The sequence below is a fragment of the Pteropus medius genome, unplaced genomic scaffold, assembly GCF_902729225.1.
Source record: "Pteropus medius unplaced genomic scaffold, Ma_sr-lr_union100, whole genome shotgun sequence".
Lineage (NCBI taxonomy): Eukaryota > Metazoa > Chordata > Mammalia > Chiroptera > Pteropodidae > Pteropus > Pteropus medius.
This window is the reverse complement of record NW_024345953.1, coordinates 54,764-72,356: the sequence shown is the minus strand read 5'-3', so window position 1 is coordinate 72,356 and position 17,593 is coordinate 54,764.

Below are 17,593 nucleotides of genomic sequence, written 5' to 3'. Positions count from 1 at the left end.
ACCATAACCAAAAACCTAATTTAAACTCTCCCATTAACCTAAACCTTAATATATACCTAACCTACACCCTAACCCTAAAATTAGCCCTAATCCTAACGCTGTAACTAACCTTGACACTAACCATAACACTAACCTAACATTATAACTATCCTGAACCTAACCTTAACCCTAGCACTTACCTTAACTCTCTCCATACCCTAATTTTTACACTTATTCTAACTCTAACCCTAATGTAATCCTATACCTAATAAAAACTTTAACCCTTCCCTAACTGTAACCCCAAACATACACCTAATCTCAACCCTATACCTACCCCTATTTCTAACTTCAACCCTAACCATAACTCTAACCCTAACTCTATACCAAAATTCAAACTTAATTCTTAACCTAACCTTAACCATACACCTAAAGCTAAACCCTTTCTGTAAATCTAAACTACACTGAACTCTCTCCATAACCATAATTTTAATCCTAAACCAAACTTTAACCTAATATCTATTACCACTAACCTAAATTCTTACACTAGACCTAGCCTCACCCTAAGCCAACTTTAACCCTAACACTAACCATAATTCTATATCTAACCTCTACCCATTTATGATAACCTAACCTCAACCCTAAAACCAACCATAAACCTAATCTTATATATAACCATCTCCATAACCCTAAACATAACCTTAATACTAATACTAAGCCTTACCAAACCCTAACCTTGTATATTACATAAACCCTAACTAACCATCATCCTAACTCTAAACTTAACCCTAACTCTAATCTCATCCCTGATCCAAACAAAACCTAACCCTATATGTAATCCTCTCCATTATTCCAACTCTAATACTAACCCTAACCCTCTACCTAAATTAAACCTTAACTCTAACCCTAAATCTGAACCTAACCCTATACCTAACCTTAATGCTATCCCTAACACTAACCCAAACCTTAACCCAACTTAAACCATAACTCAATACCTAACCTCGACCCCAACCCAAAACCTAACATTTAACCTATACCTGACCCTATCTGTAACCCTATCTATAGCCCAAATCTATCCCTAAACCTAAATATAATCTTATATCTAACCTCAAACTTAAACTTATCTATAACTCTTACCTTGAACCTAATCTCAAAACTAACCTTAACGTATACATAACTTCAATCATAACCCTAACCCTAACCCTAAATATATACCTACCCTCTCTATAACTCTAATGCTGTAACCCTCTCTATAACACAAACTTTATACTAATCTCTACCATTTATTTAATCCTAATCCTATATCTAACCTTAACACTACCCCCAAAATTAAATCTAAATGTAACCATAATTACATACTTAACCTCAACTCAAATCATACCAAATCCAAACTAATTTTTTATCTATCCTCAACCCTAACCTTAACTCTAATCCTTAACCTAGCTGTATATAACCCTAAAATTTATCATAAATCTAACTCTAATTTTATACCAAAACTCATCCCTAAAACTAACTTTAATTATAACCCTAAACCTATATATCTAACTTTAACTCTGGCCCTAATCCTGACACTAATCACAAATGTTTTTTTTTGTTGTTAAATTTATTGGGGTGATATTGATTAATAAAATTATATAGGTTTAAGAGTACAATTCAATAATATATCATATGTTTATCACACCGTGTTCACCACCCAAATTTAAACTTTCTTCCATCACCATATATTTGACCCCCTTTACCCTTATTTACCTTCTCCTTCCCTTTGATAACCACTAAACTGTTGTCTGTGTCTATGTTTTTTGTTCATCTGTCTTGTTCATTTGTTGCTTTCGGATTTATATTCCATCTATAAGTGAAATCATATGGATCCCAATTTTTTCTTTCTGACTTATTTCACTTAGCATGATTATTTCAAGATCCATCTTAGTGGTCGCAACTAGCAGTATTTCATCTTTTCTTATGGCTGAGTCATATTCCATTGTATATATATACCACATCTTTATTCAAACATCTACCAAAGAGCACTTTGAAGCTGACCCTTGGTGGCTGGGCTGCATGTTCCCCCACAGTTCAATTCCATTCTTTCCCTGCAGGGACCCTCTGCTGCTACCCATACGCTACACCCCTGTAGCAGTTTCCTCAGAACAGACTCGGCCTGATGGTCTCAACTGACAGTCACATTGCGGCAACTGCCCCTGTTGCCCCTGCCATAAAGCAAGGTACCTCGGCACCAACAAGCACGACTTTTTGAAACAGCAGCAGTGTGGCAGCCTCTTCTGCTGCCATAAATCAAGTTCCCTGACAATGGACTTGGCCTGAAAATTAACCTCAAAGCACCAATGCTGTGACAGCTGCTACTGCTGCTTTAGATAGAGTTCCCTTCCAACATATGCAAACCGAAAGCTGCTCTTTGGCAATTGTATGGCAGCAGCTGCTGCTGCCTTTGTAAAGCAGTTCCCCTCAAGCAGATGCAGATGCAGTCTCATGGCTGCAGTGCAGCAAGAGGGCAGTGGCATGTGGCACTGATGAAACCAAGTTTTATTAGGGTATATATGGTCTCATGTACCAAAATGTGAGGCACCGCCCTCTGCCCCTGGCTTGCACCTTGTCTCATTTAAGGCCTGATAGAAAAGTCCAGGCCTGGAGCCAAGATTCTAGGTCTCTAAGAAAGCGTCTCAGAGGACAGGCTTAGCTCTGTGAATTAAGGTCTCCAATCTACTAGTTTTCACAGGGGTCAAGCTTGGTGTCTTGGGACCAGATCTCCACTGTATTCAGTATTAGGAAGAGGCAGGCTTTGTGCCATGGGCCCATGTCACCTACATTATCTGAAGGGAGAACGGTATTGGTGCCATGAACTGAGGCCTCCTTTCTTTCTTTTGTTAAGAGTAGACAGTTTTGTTCTGTGGGCTATGCACTCTGCATTAGTTTCTGTTAACAGGGGCTGGGTCTATTGTGCATAGGTCTTTAGCCTAGTCTGTTCAAAATTAGATGGTTCTGACCTTGGGAGCCTGGGCCTGCACTCCAGTTCCCATTAGGAGAGTCCAGGCTCAGTGTCATGGGCCTAAGTCTCTATTCTAGCTTCTCTGGCATAAGGACAGTCCCATTGCTGTGGGTGGAAGCCTTGACTTCATTTCCTGTTCAGACGGGACAGGCTTTGAACTGTGGGCCAAGGCCTCTGCTTAAGGTCTGTCAACACAAGACAGGCTAGATGCTGTGGGCCAATGTCTCCAATGTAATTCCTGGAAATAATGAAAAGGCTTGGTAATGCAAGCCATGCTCTTTACTCTGGTTCTTAATAGAACAGGCCAAGCTTGGTGCCAGGGTTCTTGGTCTCAACTCTACTGTTTCTCGGGATGGCACAGGCTTTTTTTGGTGGGTTAAGGTCTCCGCTTCAGTTCCTTTCAAAATGAAATGGGCCTGTAGCCATAGGCCGTGGTCTCCACTCTACATCGTTTCCGAGAAGGCAGGCTTGCTGCTGGGGGATCATTGCCTCCACTCTAGTGTTGTTGAAAAAAACATGCTTGGTTCCTTGGACCAAGGACTTTACTCTACTTCATCCTCAAAGAGAACAAGGTTAAAACCTTTGACCAAGGCCTCCACTCTATCTCCTTCTACGAAGGGACATGATTGGCTCAGTGGGCCCAGAACTTAAATTGACTTTGTATTCGGCAAACACTGGCCAAAGGCTTCAAATGCTGCTGCATGCTCACTTCCTAAAGGATGGCTCAACAAGACTGAAAAAGTGTCGTAGCAGCCAAAACCCTAATGACAGATGCGTGCTGACATCCGCAACCACAAAAATCCAGCAGCTGCTGTGGTAAAGGATGTTTGTTAACAACAGGCACAGCTAGGCCGGCTATGCAACACATTGTGACATCCGTAGCTGTAAAACAGGTTGGACAAGGGAGCCGCCCTCTCATTCGTGGCAATAACTAGGGAATCATACAGTAGTCAGGAACAACCCCAAATCTCATGGCAATAACTAGGGAATCATGCAGCAGTCAGGAACAACCCCTGTTGGAATCTAACCACGGGCATGTGACCACACTGAGGGAATCACGTAAACATTAGGAGAATGGCCAGTGGGAGGCATAGGAAGATCACGTGACTTTGGATGTTTTTTGTGGCACTCACTTTTGTATTACATTTTCACATTGCTTGGTAAAATTCACATAAGCACTGAGACTATGAGAGGCTGTGTGTAATAAAGGTGGCTGAGACAGGATCATAACTGACTTCCAATCGAAAAGGTCATGTCCTCATTAGAAAACTTACTTGAGGTCAATGGTATATGTGGCCAGACAATGATTGTTAATTAGCCTTAGATTTTGTCTGTTGTCAGGAACTGCTCTAAGGCAGTGGAGGCTGCGGTTGCACATTGGCCGCGTTGAAAATTAGAGGCTAAGTCCGCTGTGAGGAAGCGACTGTATAGCGGAGGAAACAACAGCTGCCATTTGGCTGTATTGTAGGAAAAATGCTGAATCATTGCGAGGATACATCTTAATGGTGGAAAGAGCAGCTGCCTCATAATTCTTGTAGTAAACCTCAGACTATAAAATTCTGAGAGGGACTGGCTTAACAACTGTGGAAAGAAAGCTGAGATATTGACATTGAGGCAATTCCTTCAACGTGTTTCTGAATCCCTTGATTTAAGCCAACAGAGGAAAATGAGGTGGAAGTCACCTGAGAATCTCCTAGCAAGAACTAGGGAATCACTCAGTATTCACATGGCTGCATTGTGGGAATCACGTGACCATCAAGAGACTGGCAAGAGGGCATCACAGGGAGATCACATGACATTGGGAGATGGTGTTGTGCTCACTTTTGAGTTATCCTTCGACATTTCTTGGTAAAATTCACATAAACACTGAGAAAAGGAGAGTCCATGCGTAACAGAGTGTGGCTGAGATAGCCACCTCACTGCCCTTCAGATGAAAGGTCAGGTCTGCATAAGATTTGCTTGAGGACAGCAGTGTAGGCTATCAGACAATGATCCTTAGATAACTGGCTTGAGGTTTCAGCTGTGGTCAGGCAACCTGCTTGAAGGCAATGAGAGTGGCTTTCGCAAATTAACCGTGCTGAAATTTGGAGGCTAAGTCTGCTTAAGGAAGCTTCTTTAGAGCAGCGGAAACAGCGGCCACCATTTTGCTGTATTGTAGCCAAAATGCTGAGTCATTGTGAGCATAACTCCTAATGGCTCAGATGTGACTCCTGCACTATTCTTGGATGAGGCTTTAAGCCACTACAGTCGAGAGGGAATTGCTTAACGGCCAATGCATCAATGCTGAAATATTGAAAATGTGCATTTTATGAGATGTGTTTTGAAAACACTTGGTTGAGAATAAGGGAAGAATAATAAAGTGTAAGTATCCAGAAAAATCACATAGCAATCATTAGGGAATCATGTGGCAGTCATATGAACACCGCGTGGGATTCACATGGATGTCAAGGAAGACACCGCAGGAATCGTGTGTCTACCTGGGGACTAGTCTTGTTGCTGTGGGCATAGGTTTTCACTCTACTGGTGGGACGAGGGGAAATTTGGCCTTCGGGATGGCTGGGAGGAATCTAGAAATTTAGGGGTCTATTGTACCCTAGGAAGAGCTTGGCTAGTGAGACAGGTTCCTGGATTTCAAATCCTATTTCTCAAACATTTGCAAAACTCAGGAGAAAACGGTCCCACTGGGAGAAAAGGAGGGACTGTTGACCGCACAGACCACAGCTCCTCCCATGTAAGAACCCCAGATATGGAGTCACAACTGTGGCTCGATAACCTCTGTGGAGATGTTGCGGGGCTGAAGGCACAGAGCTGCCCACAGAGGCTCCGGGGGGTAAGTCACCCAGCCCAGTGACAGGACAGGATGCCCAGGATCAGGCTGCTGCCCCGGATCAGGCAGCTGTCCCGGATCCGCCTGCTGCCCCAGCCCCAACACTGCGTGCCGGATGGGTCTGAGGTCCCAGTGGCACCCCCAGGGGACTCGGGTCCCAGACACCGGGCTTGACCAGGTGGACCTCAATCCCGCCACTGCCAGTTCAAGCCGTTTCTAGCCGGTTCCAACCAGCCCCTCGTTTCAGTCTCTGCATCCGGCCCCACACTCACCACTCATCTAGGTTTCCTGGGTCTCCCTGAGTCTTTCCTACGACTCCCGCGGACTGTATAGGTCACAGGGAAACAGAGGCCTTCAAAGGCAGGCGACCTAGATCTCAAGATCCGCCAGAGAAAGAAGCGATGTGGGGCGTGGTTGCCAAGCTTTGTCCCACCCACCTTCCAGGACCCGCCCTTGATTGGGCAGTTTGCAAGGCCTCGTGTCTGAGTGACATCAGCCTGATTGATGTTAGACCTCTGAGCCAACTGACGGAACACATGCAATCCAGGGACATTTGCTTAGAAAAGTAGTGCTGCGAGTCCACGGGGAACTGTGATTCTTCTTGCCAAACTTAGAAGTCACCTCACCCTGTGCAATGATTAATCTGGCTCCGTATCGACTTTGATCTTTGTTGGCACTGGAGTCTGGCATGGTTATGGCAAAAAGGTGCACAGGCATAAATATCAAGGATGATGTGGGCATCCTTCCAGAGCTTTAGTCAGTTTCAGAAAAAAAAAAGCATTGGAACCAAAAAACAAGTGCAATTGGTAGGAAAACAGCACATTTGTGTTGTATGGGGCCGAAGGGTTTTGAAGGAGGGTGCTCAAAAATGAAATATTGACATGGGGTACACAGACCCTGGGTGATGTTAGGAGAAAGACTGGCGGGAGGCTGAACGGGTCCAATATACTAAAGACCTGTGAGAGTCATCATTCCAACAAAAATGTCTAGTACTGAAAGGCTCTACTTACAAGGTGTCAGTAAGCCTGTGATCAGAACAAAGTAACAGCCCCTTGTTATGGCGCGAACGATTCTGAGACACACGGAGCCAATTGAGATTAATTATGAGCCTTTTTTAGCCCGCCGGCGACTGACTCTCTACCATGCAGGGCTAGAGGAGATCAGCCCCGAGCTTTCAGAGCAGGCAGCTGATAAAGCTCAAGACCATATCCTGGTGGTCTCCTGAACAAGCCAGCAGATTACAGAAGTGGAAGTTGGCTTTTAGCATATCTTTGCCCGGAACAACACCCTTAATTAACAAGTAAATGGATTACAGAAGCAGACATTGGCCATCTACATATTTTATACAATACACTTCCTAAACCACACACAAGCAAGTAGGACAACTTCTGATATCTAAAGATATTTCTTCCCTGTACCTGACTTAGCTAGTTTGCTCACTTGAAAATTTTCCACCCTTAACACCCTGAAACTGTTATTGAACTAAAGGAGGTTTGTTTTGCCTGTGCTGTGGCAGCCTGATCCTGTGTGGCCATTTCCTACTCAAACTAGTTCATTCCTGACTGCCCTTCCCCCACCTTCAGGACTCTCCAACTAACATCAGTTTTCTCATAGCTACCTCCCCCACCTCAAGGACTCCACAGCTAACATCAGTTGTTTCGTAGTTTGCCAGTCAATTAATGTTCTTATATATATCTGTAGCTGTGTAGGAATGACAAGACTGTATAAAGCTGCCAGTTATGTTACAGTCGGGTCTCAGCCTTTGGATAAGAATCTGCTGAGCTGGTGCCGGCATCAATAAATGCTGCTTTCTGCTTATAGCCTCAGTGTCCCATCTCTCCGTTTGAGAATCCTGTAACAGTGCACACTAAAGTTAAATGAGACAGAATAGGGATTTGCAGCTAAGAAAGTAAAAGTTTATTTAAAGAAATGGCGCCAAGCTCAGAGACACAGGCAAGCAAGCACTCAAAGACCTGCCCCACCCCCTCCCCCCCATCCCCTACCCCATGGTGTGCAAGTTACAGATTCCATAGGGTTAGATAGATTGTTAGTCATAGTAGCTAAAGGAGTTGAGGTCCTGGGTTCTACTGATTTGTAGGAAGCAGTTGATCATTGCATCAGATTCTGATGTCAGTGGTGGAGCTGTTCTGTATGGTTTTGAGGATATATGGTTGTGGGATTGGTAGGCCTTCATGAATTTGGAGCTGAAACACAATTGAGATTAAGATGTTATCTTTAGTTTGACTGAAACTCTGTTTCTCTGATCAACAGACCTGAGGCTTCATTCCTAAGACTGTTTGGTTCTGACTAGAATCTGATGTCCTAAGGGCTTAATGATTAAGAAAGTGGTTGTGCAGTAGGTACAAGGTTGAAGGATAAGGAAAGAAAAGAAGCAAGTGAGTCATGGTGCTATTAGACTAAACAAGGCCAGTTTGAATGAAGGAGAAAGAGAAGAGGAAAAGTCATTTTAAAGAAGTCAAGTTTTTGCAAGGTCACCAAACTGGGAGTTGACTCTAACTAATGCCTCAAATAGCAGAAAGACCGATTTAGAAGTAAGCCATTAGGCCATACTATGAGAGTTGTAATCTGGGGTCATAAGAGAAGTACAAGGTCCATGGAATACATTTTTCAAGAGCACAGTGTTTCTTATTTTGAGAAATGAGTTGAAAACATAATGTCTACTGTCTTGGTGGGTCCTTGCATTTTGGTTTCAGTAGAGTCATGGATAATTGGATGAATAGTTTGTTTATATGATATTTCTACCATAATCTGATTACAGCAAGCAGCCCAGCAAAGGGGTTCAGGGGCCCTACAAAGACTATTGGCCATTAGCTGTAGAGACCAACTCTTGGCCCTTAAAAGTATGTGTATTGGCTATATTATCAGTGGTGCATTTTTTTTTCTTTTTTTTTCACATTAAGAACACTGGTCAGTCACTAAGTTAGCCATGGCAGAGAATGGAAATCCCTAGAATTTTGCCTAGACCTTTAGGTTAGAGACTTCAAAATGGTTACATATTACGTGGGACACAAGGACAAGGTTAACAGCATCAGGGCTAAGATGGAGGTGTGTGTTTCAGAAATTTGAGGCAATTTATTGTCCTGAGCAAAGAAATGAGCCTCTGTGAACTGAAGTTTTAAATGTGCAGAGTAAGGAATGACCTTAATTTGTACTTGGGAATTGTGAAGGAAGATATTCCCAGAGATATTTACACCAAAGGGGGCACCTTGGATAAAGAATTGTTGCTATTGATTGGTAAAATGAGACAGCTAGATCATTGTCCCGGTCAAAGAGACTGTAACACCATGCAGTTGAACTTGATTCTTGGCCAGGGAATTCTCAAGTGCCAGCATGATTGCCTGCAGTTTGACTAATGGATGTGATGCTTGGATCCAGTCTTTGGTCAGGGATGGTCTGTTAGATCTAGGAACAAAATGCGGCATCTGCGCAGTAAACTCCATCAGGTGTGGTTGTAGCACACTGTCCATAAAAATATGAACATCCTGGTCATTCATGTAGTCCCAAGTGACTCCCAAAGTAGCCAACTTATCTAGAAAGGTGACTTCTCCTAGAACAGACTGCATCAATCAGAGAACAGGGGAACACTCTTACTCCAGAGGTGCCATTTTGGGCTCTAGTCTGTAAGTCCCAGTATCTCTTCACTGAGGAAGCAGCTGGTTAGAAAGTCTGAAGTGTCCTGCATTCATCATCCAAGGTAAAATAGGATGCTTATAATTAAGGTGGCTTTGGGAAGGCCTCAGCAAGCACAAGTAGACTTGAGTTGAAAACAAAGAGCTAGAATTGGGCCATGGAGGTGATGGAAGGAATGATGCTGGTGCCCAGGACTGAGGACATCCCCAGGCAGATTTTACTTGGGACGCACTTTTATGTTTCAGAGCCACAGCTTGTCCAGATCTGTTTGAGGAGCTTGATTTAAACTCCAGGACAGATTCTGGGAGCCCTCCCACTTCACTCCTAGTTACTGGGTGAGAAGAGGGCAGTGCAACCCCAGAGAGCGTTTTCTCAGTGAAGACAAAATTGTAAGGAAAGGCCGGTTGTGGCCCGTTTTCTTCACCAGTCTTTGAATTCTTCCTAAAAGGATCTCAATAGTTGTGGAAAAAGAGTTGAACACATAAAAATCAATGTTCAAGAGATGTTAACATTCTCCTAGCAAATAAAAGGGAGTGTGTTTATGTGTACATATGTATACATATGGAGTACTTATGAGTTTGCACAAATGCATTGTAATACTGAAGAGGAATTTTTACTCAAAAGGCTAAACTTATAATCAGCTCTTTGTTCTGCTTCTGTAGACATGCTTGCTGCATAAGCTGGAGGACTGTTGATCTCCAGATCAACTGAAGACTCACCCTCCCCTTTGATAGTTGTCTAGTTAACAGATGTATTGCCTAAATTTTTGCTTGAAAATCTCATGCTCTGTAACTGCCCAAAGCCCATAGCAACTCCCCCAGGCTCCTGTAACCCATAGCAACTCCTGTGGTCTGTAACTGCCTGAAGACAAGTCAACCAATTGGCCCATGCCAACTGAATAAGTGCTGATAAACCCTATAAAAGCAAAATTCCCCTGAGCTCAGGGCTCAGATCTTCAGAGCGCTAGATCCTCTGCTAGTGTAATAAACCTGAGTTTTCCAATTCTCTGAGCGGTGCTTGATTTCTCACAGCTCTGATTTTGCAACATTTCTGCAACATTTCTGGAGGCCCAGCAAGATTCCCAACCACATTGGCCCTTTGAGCCGTCAGACTGGCTTGGCCAGGCTGGGGCGGAGGAGCTCCGAGACAAACAAGGAGGCATGCCATCTGACAGTATTCCAGGTTCTCTTTCTGACCCATGCTCCGATTCTCCAGACGGTCGAGCCCCCGACCGGACTCAAAGGAGACCAAATCTCCAGAACAGCCATAGGATAAGGTAAAGTCCTGGGGCTCAGCACCCTAGTTAGGTTCCATCTCCGGATGGAAAGGGAGCTTGATTACTTCCTAAAGTCTTCAGTTTGAAGACACAGGTCAGGGTCTTCTCACCTGGAGAAAGACATCATGGTCTTCCCAGGGGGAATAGACAAAGGTCAGGGCCTTCCGAAAAGAGGGGAGGCAATGTTTTACTTGATGTGTGAATGAGTGAGTAATTGAGAGGCATAGCCGACTTGACTCACTCAGGTACAAATTTGTGGCTCCATGGCTGAGCACCCTTACAGTTCCCTAAAGGCTATGGAATCTGACTGGGCTCATCTGCAGTTCCATGATGCACGGCATACAGTCCAGGGTGACATTGGACTAGGGTCCGATCGTAAGCCACTAACCAAGTCCACTACAGCCAAGCATCACCTAAGCTCCTTCAGGACATGGCCAGTCAAATACCTGAGTGGTCTCCTCTTCGGAGGATGCACCCACATTTGTTTATCTTTGTGTCATCAACACAGGGTGGGATGCACTGGTGGGGGAGGCAATTAACCACTGATTCAGCTAATGAATTGTCTATCTCTAAATGGCCCTTTTCACATAGGGGCCCGCTATCAAATTATTTTCTTGAAATTTTAAGGTCTATTTTCCCCTCCATTAGGAAGCTCCCTAAGGCAATATGAGTGGAGGTTCCTCTAAAACTGTCTTAAATTGTATGTTTAAAAATTTTAAGAAAGGCTTCTCAGAGGATTACAGGGTCATGTTGACCCCAGGAAAACTTTGTACTCTTTGTGAGCTTGAGTGGCCCACCTACGGCGTAGAATGGCCTTCGGAAAGGACCTTGGATCTCCCCCTTATTAGAGCTGTTTACCGGGTAGTGACAGGGATCCCTGGACCTCCAGAACAGTTTCCATACATAGACTCATGGTTGCAAATCGCTACTGTAATGCCCCCTGGGGCTTGGTTCTATGCAAATAGGCAGGGACGGAATAAGGTACTTGTGGCCCAACTTACTCGGAGAAAGAACAAAGAAGAGCCAGCAAAAGTCATCCACCAAGGGGACCCTGAGGAAGAACCTCTCTTCCCAGCGCCATACGTTTTGCACAACCACTCTACCCCCAATTGCCAAACAGCCCTCCACCATTGGTGTTTTCACTGCCCCAATAGCCTGAGCAGTCGCCGAGCCCAAGTCCATGGCTTCTTCGCTCGGCCACACAGCCAGCCCAGCAGCCTGCGGCCCTCCAGATGCTTCTCTGAGAGATGCGAGGCCCTTTTGAGATTAGTGAAGACGACACATTCCATGCCTGAGGCTCCCCTCACAGACCAAATGACAACTATTGTCGGGGCCCTGGAGGACCACGTTGCCCACTCCTTCTGCAAAGCCCACTCACATCGGTTGGGGGCCACCTAGTGACTCATGAGTTTCTTTATCTACCAGAGTGCCCATCCTCCTTTTGGGTAGAGACTTATTAACAAAGCACATTGGAGCACATATCACCTTTGCCCCCGGGAAGCCCACCACTCTCACCCTGGGGAGCCAATCTGCGCTAAATGATTCCTGTGACTGTGCCCAGGGAAGATGAATGGTGCCTCTATTCTCCGGAAAGAAAACAAACATATCCAAACAGGCTGCTAGAAGAGTTCCCTGCTGTCTGGGCAGAAAAGGGGCCCCCAGGTCTAGACAAAAATCATGTACCCATCCTGTGGACCTAAAGCCAGGAGCTACTCCTGTCACACAAAGGCAATATCCAGTGCCATGGGAAGCACGCTTTAGAATTAGGGACTACTTCCAGTGTTTGTGCGATACCAGAATTCTAGTTGAGTGCCGTCACCTTGGAACACACCCGGAGGGAATGACTACTGCCCCATCCAGGACCACCACACTGTAACAATGCAGTGGTAACCATCTATCCAGTGGTCCCAAACCTGTACACCCTCCTGCGTCTCTTACCTGCCTAAGCAAGCTGGTTTACCTGCCTCAATCTCAAGGATGCCTTCTGCCTCCGGTTATCACTGGCCAGCCAGCCTTTGTTTGCTTTTGAGTGGGAAGACCCACACACCGGGAAAAAGACACAACTGACCTGGACTCAACTGCCACAGGCCTGCAAGAACTCACTCACCCAGTCTGGCAAAGCACTGGCCACAGATCTTGCTGTCTTCCCCAGAGAGACTTTGAACTGCACTCTACTCCAGTACGTAAATGACCTATTGCTGGCTAGTCCCACCCAAGAAGACTGCTGGAAAGATACTAGAGCTTTGTTGGCCCTACTCTCTAACATGGGATACAAAGTGTCATGGAGGGAGGCTCAAATCTGCAAACAAGAATTCAGATACCTTGGGTTCATTATCTCAGAAAGACTTTAGGCACTTAGACATGAGAGGAAACTGGCCATATGCTCAATACCTCGGCCAAACACTAAGAAAGGGATCCGTGAATTCCTAAGGGCTTCTGGATTCTGCTGGATCAGATACCAGGTTTTTCTGAAATTGTCAAGCCACTGTACGAGGCCACAGCTGGGTCTGGTAAAGACCCCCGGGAATGGGGCTCCAAAAAAGAAAAGGCCTTTAAAGAAATAAAGAGACTTTTGACCATTGCCCCAGCATTAGGGCTACTGGATGTCACTTGAGAATTTAACCTCTTCCTACCTGAGAAGAATCAGGTACTGGGGTCCTTACACAAACAGTCCGCCATGGCAGCGCCCGGTTGCATATCTATCCAAACACCTAGATCCAGTGGCTGCGGGATAGCTGCCATGCCTCCAGGCCTTAGCTGCCACGGTAGTCCTGGTCAGAGAAGTGGACAAGCTCACACTGGGGACAAAATATAAATGTAAAGGTCCCCCATGCTGTTACTGCATTAATGAATAATCAGGGACACAAGTGGCTGACCAAGGCAGAATAACTCATTATCAGGGAGTGCTTTGCGAAAATCCACGTGTCCTCTTCAAGACTGTGCAGACATTGAACCCTGCTACTTTTCTGTGCACTGAGGAGGGGCCATGATTCTGAAGAGGTCACAGATGATGTCTACTCAAACAGGCTGGACCTGACTGAAGTTTGTCTTCAGAACCCAGAACTGGTATTGTTCACTGATAGGAGCAGCTTCATTCATGAAGGACAGTGCAAAGCTAGCTACACAATTACAACAACAGATGAGGTGTTCAGAGGTGAGGCTCTGCCACAGGGCTGGTCGGCACAGTGGGCCAAGCCATGGGCACTCATCCAGGTGCTGCTGCAGGCTGAAGGGAAGCGGACTAGCATTTACACTGACTCAAGTTACGCCTTTGCTACTTTGCATGTACATGGAGCCATTTATAAAGAGAGGGGACTACTGACAATGGGAAGAAAAGAAATCAAAAACAAAGAAGAAATCCTTCAACTGTTACAGGCTGTCTGGAAGCCTTCTCAGATGGCAGTCATTCACTGCAAAGGCCAGCAGAGAGGAACTGACCTTGTCAGTAGGGAAAACTGACTGGCAGACCAAGCAGCTAGGGAGACTGCCAACCAACCAAGTTCCACAGTGGGTCCTGAGCCAGTCTTTAAGGTTCTCCTAGCTCCAGAATTGCCTCTGTCCCCAGTATATACCAAGGAAAAACAATGAGTCTTAAGTATAGGGGGAACCAAGAGAAAGGAGGGCTGGTGAGAACTTCCAGATCAGATACTTTTTATTTCTGCCATGGTAACACAACACCATGAGTTGACTCACCTAGGGAAGACCACTTTAGAAAGTTATTAGGGGCTACTATTTCATACCCAAGCTCCCAACCCTGTGTGCTCAGGTTAGTACTAGGTGTGTAACTTGCGCACGAAACAATACTGGCCAAAGGCCAAAATCAAATTCAGAGGTGTAAACAATTGGGACTATGCCCTTCGAAGACTTAGAAGTGGACATTACTGAGGTCAAGTCCTGCCAGGGCCCCCGATACTTGCTTGTGTTAGTTTGCACCTACTCCGGATGGGCTGAAGCTTTCCCTACATTCATTGAACGGGCACGAGAAGGAGCTAGAGCCTGATTGAGAGAAATTGTTCCAAGATACGAGCTGCCCCTCTCTATAGGATCTGACAATGGACCTGCCTTTGTGTCTGAGATAATCTAGACTCTGTTCAAAGCTCTGTGAATGCAATGGAAGCTCTACACAGCCTACAAACCACAAAGTTCAGGGAAAGTTGAGCGCATGAACCAGACCCTCAAGACCACTCTAGCTAAGCTTTGTCAAGAAACCCAGTTACCTTGGATTGACTTCCTGCCTTTGGTTCTACTCTGTGCACGGTGCACCCCCAAGACCTTCAGGCTACTCCCCTTTTGAAATCCTTTACGGGAGACCTACCCCAGTGATAAGGAAGGTAAAAAGAGACTCTCAACTGATAGCTGATCTAGAAATGTCCCGACACCTTCAGGACCTAGAGAGGATCCTCTGCCACAACACCCAGTAAAGCCTAGAAAGAGCCCCTATCCCCTTAGGAAACTGTGCACCCCTATCAGCCAAGAGATGAAGTATAGGTTAAAGATTGGAAGAAGGAGCCATTCCAGCCAATCTGGACGGGACCTCACACTGTTATATTAGCAACTCCCACTGCTGTTAAGGTTGCAGGTATCACCCTGGGGATCCACCATACCCGGGTTAAAGAGAACAACACCTCTGGAAAAACAAGAGACATGGACTGCGGAGCCTCTTCCTGATCAGCCCCTCCAAGTCACGTTCCGGGCAGCAGAGATCCACTTGAGATCTTCGGCCCTGCTCTGGCCATCCCCAGAAGCTGGCCTGTCTATGCACGGCAGAAGCCTGAGGACGCCGGCGCCTCACTAAAATGACCAACATACCCATGAGGACTCTATTAATACTTCTCATAATCTTGCCCTTGGAGGCGGCCACTGAGACTCAATGAAATAAATGTACAGGGGCCATCCAAATAGGTGGTCGGGTCCAACAGGCCTTTACCTCATATACCCGCCAACTAGTCGCTTGTTTCAACTCAGCTACCCTTTGCACTTATGCTGGCAGAAGGTACTAGATGGATGGATAAAAACCAAATATGTAGCAGAATACATTTGCCAAGGGCTGAGCCCAGGGGCAACAGGGAAATGAGCCTGTTGTACATACTTTGGGCAAATAGGTATCTCAGATGGAAGGGGAGTCTACGACTATGCCCGATCCCAGCTAGTCAAAGAGACGTACAGCAAGTAATTGAATAGACAGAATGTAAACCACCTCCAGGGACCAGTCCAATTTATGACCCACTTAAAAGGGCCTTAGGCGAAAACCTAGACCTCCCAACCCTGGGAAGGAACCTCTTTGTTGACCTACTTGAGAGGATAGCCCATGAACTTGTGTTACTAAATGCTGGGTTTGTGGAGGAGCACTCATGAGCAAAAATTGGCCTTGGAAGGGAACTAGCCTAGATGCCTTTTACTTCCTCCAGTGGAACCACACGGTGGCTCAACATGAAGAGAGTCAACCCAGGACCTGGGTCCTCTCCTCAGAAGTAGTAAGAGAAGAACGTCTTAGCCAGATGGGTCCAGGATACACTCAGTGGGTTGGAAAGACTCCATGTAGAAAAATGTTATTTTTAAATCACACAGACCTAACCTGTGGCCCAAAGCTCCTTCCCGGTATTGGGCTAACAGTATTATAACTAACTCCTCCTTGTGCCACTCTCTCTGCCAAAGCTTGACTGTAACAAACTGTATTTTATAAAGGAGGGCACGGTCCTTAATCCCTTCCGTATCATCCCAGCTATTAGCACATTCTAGGAAACCCTCGACTCCACTAGCCCTGGGAGTTGGAAGTGCCTGATGGGCTCTTCTGGATTTGTGGAAAGAGGGCTTACACCCAACTCCCAAAAAACTGGAAGGAAAGTTGCACCATCGGGATCATTCAGCCTGGCTTCTTCCTCCTATCAGACCAAGAAGGAAATGAGCTAGGTGTTCCTTATATCAAGATTTAAAGGCCAGGACTAAGAGGTCACTCGAAGTAGAGGAACAACAAACATGGGGGGAGGATGAATGGCCTCCCCACCATATTATTCAATACTATGGCCCCGCAACTTGGGCTCAAGATTGAAGCTGGGGTTACCGGACCCCCATATACATGCTTAATTGGATCATCGGTTTACAGGCTGTAGTAGAAATCGTAACTAACCAGATGGCCTCGGCCCTAGAACTCCTGGTCATGCAACATTCCCAGATGCATGCAGCAATATGTCAGAACCTTTTAGCTTTAGAGTACTTGCTAGCAGAGGAAGAGGGAATATGCAGGAAGTTTAACCGATCCAATTGTTGTCTCCAAATAGATGACAATGGCAAAGCTGTAACTAATATAGCTACCAATATTAGGAAAATAGCTCATGTACCCATCCAAAGTTGGAAAGGATGGGATCCTAGAAACCTCTTTGGAGGTTAGTTCTCTGCTTTCGGTGGCTTTAAGACCTTAGTTGGGATAGTACTCCTCCTCCTCCTCCTCGGGACCTACTTCTTCCTCCCATGCCTATTGCCTCTTGTTATCCATCAACTACCTCCCTCATAGAGGCTATAGTAGAAAGATAAACTGCAGCAAAGGTCCTCATACTGTGGAGGTACCCACCCCTGCCCAGGAAGATCATAAGGTTGATGCCCTATAAGAATTTAAAGGGCATCAAAAGGGGAGAAGGAAGAGAAATTTTTCCACCTTATAATCAGCTCTTTGTTCTGCTTCTGTAGACATGCTAGCTGCATAGGCTGAAGGGCAGGGTGACCTCGAAAATAACTAAAGATAGATGTATTGCCAGAGATCCTGTCTGAAAATCTGCACTCTCTGACTGCCTGTAACCCATAGCAACTCCAGAGCTCTGTAACTGCCTGAGGACAAATCAACCAATCAGCCATGCCAACTGTAAAA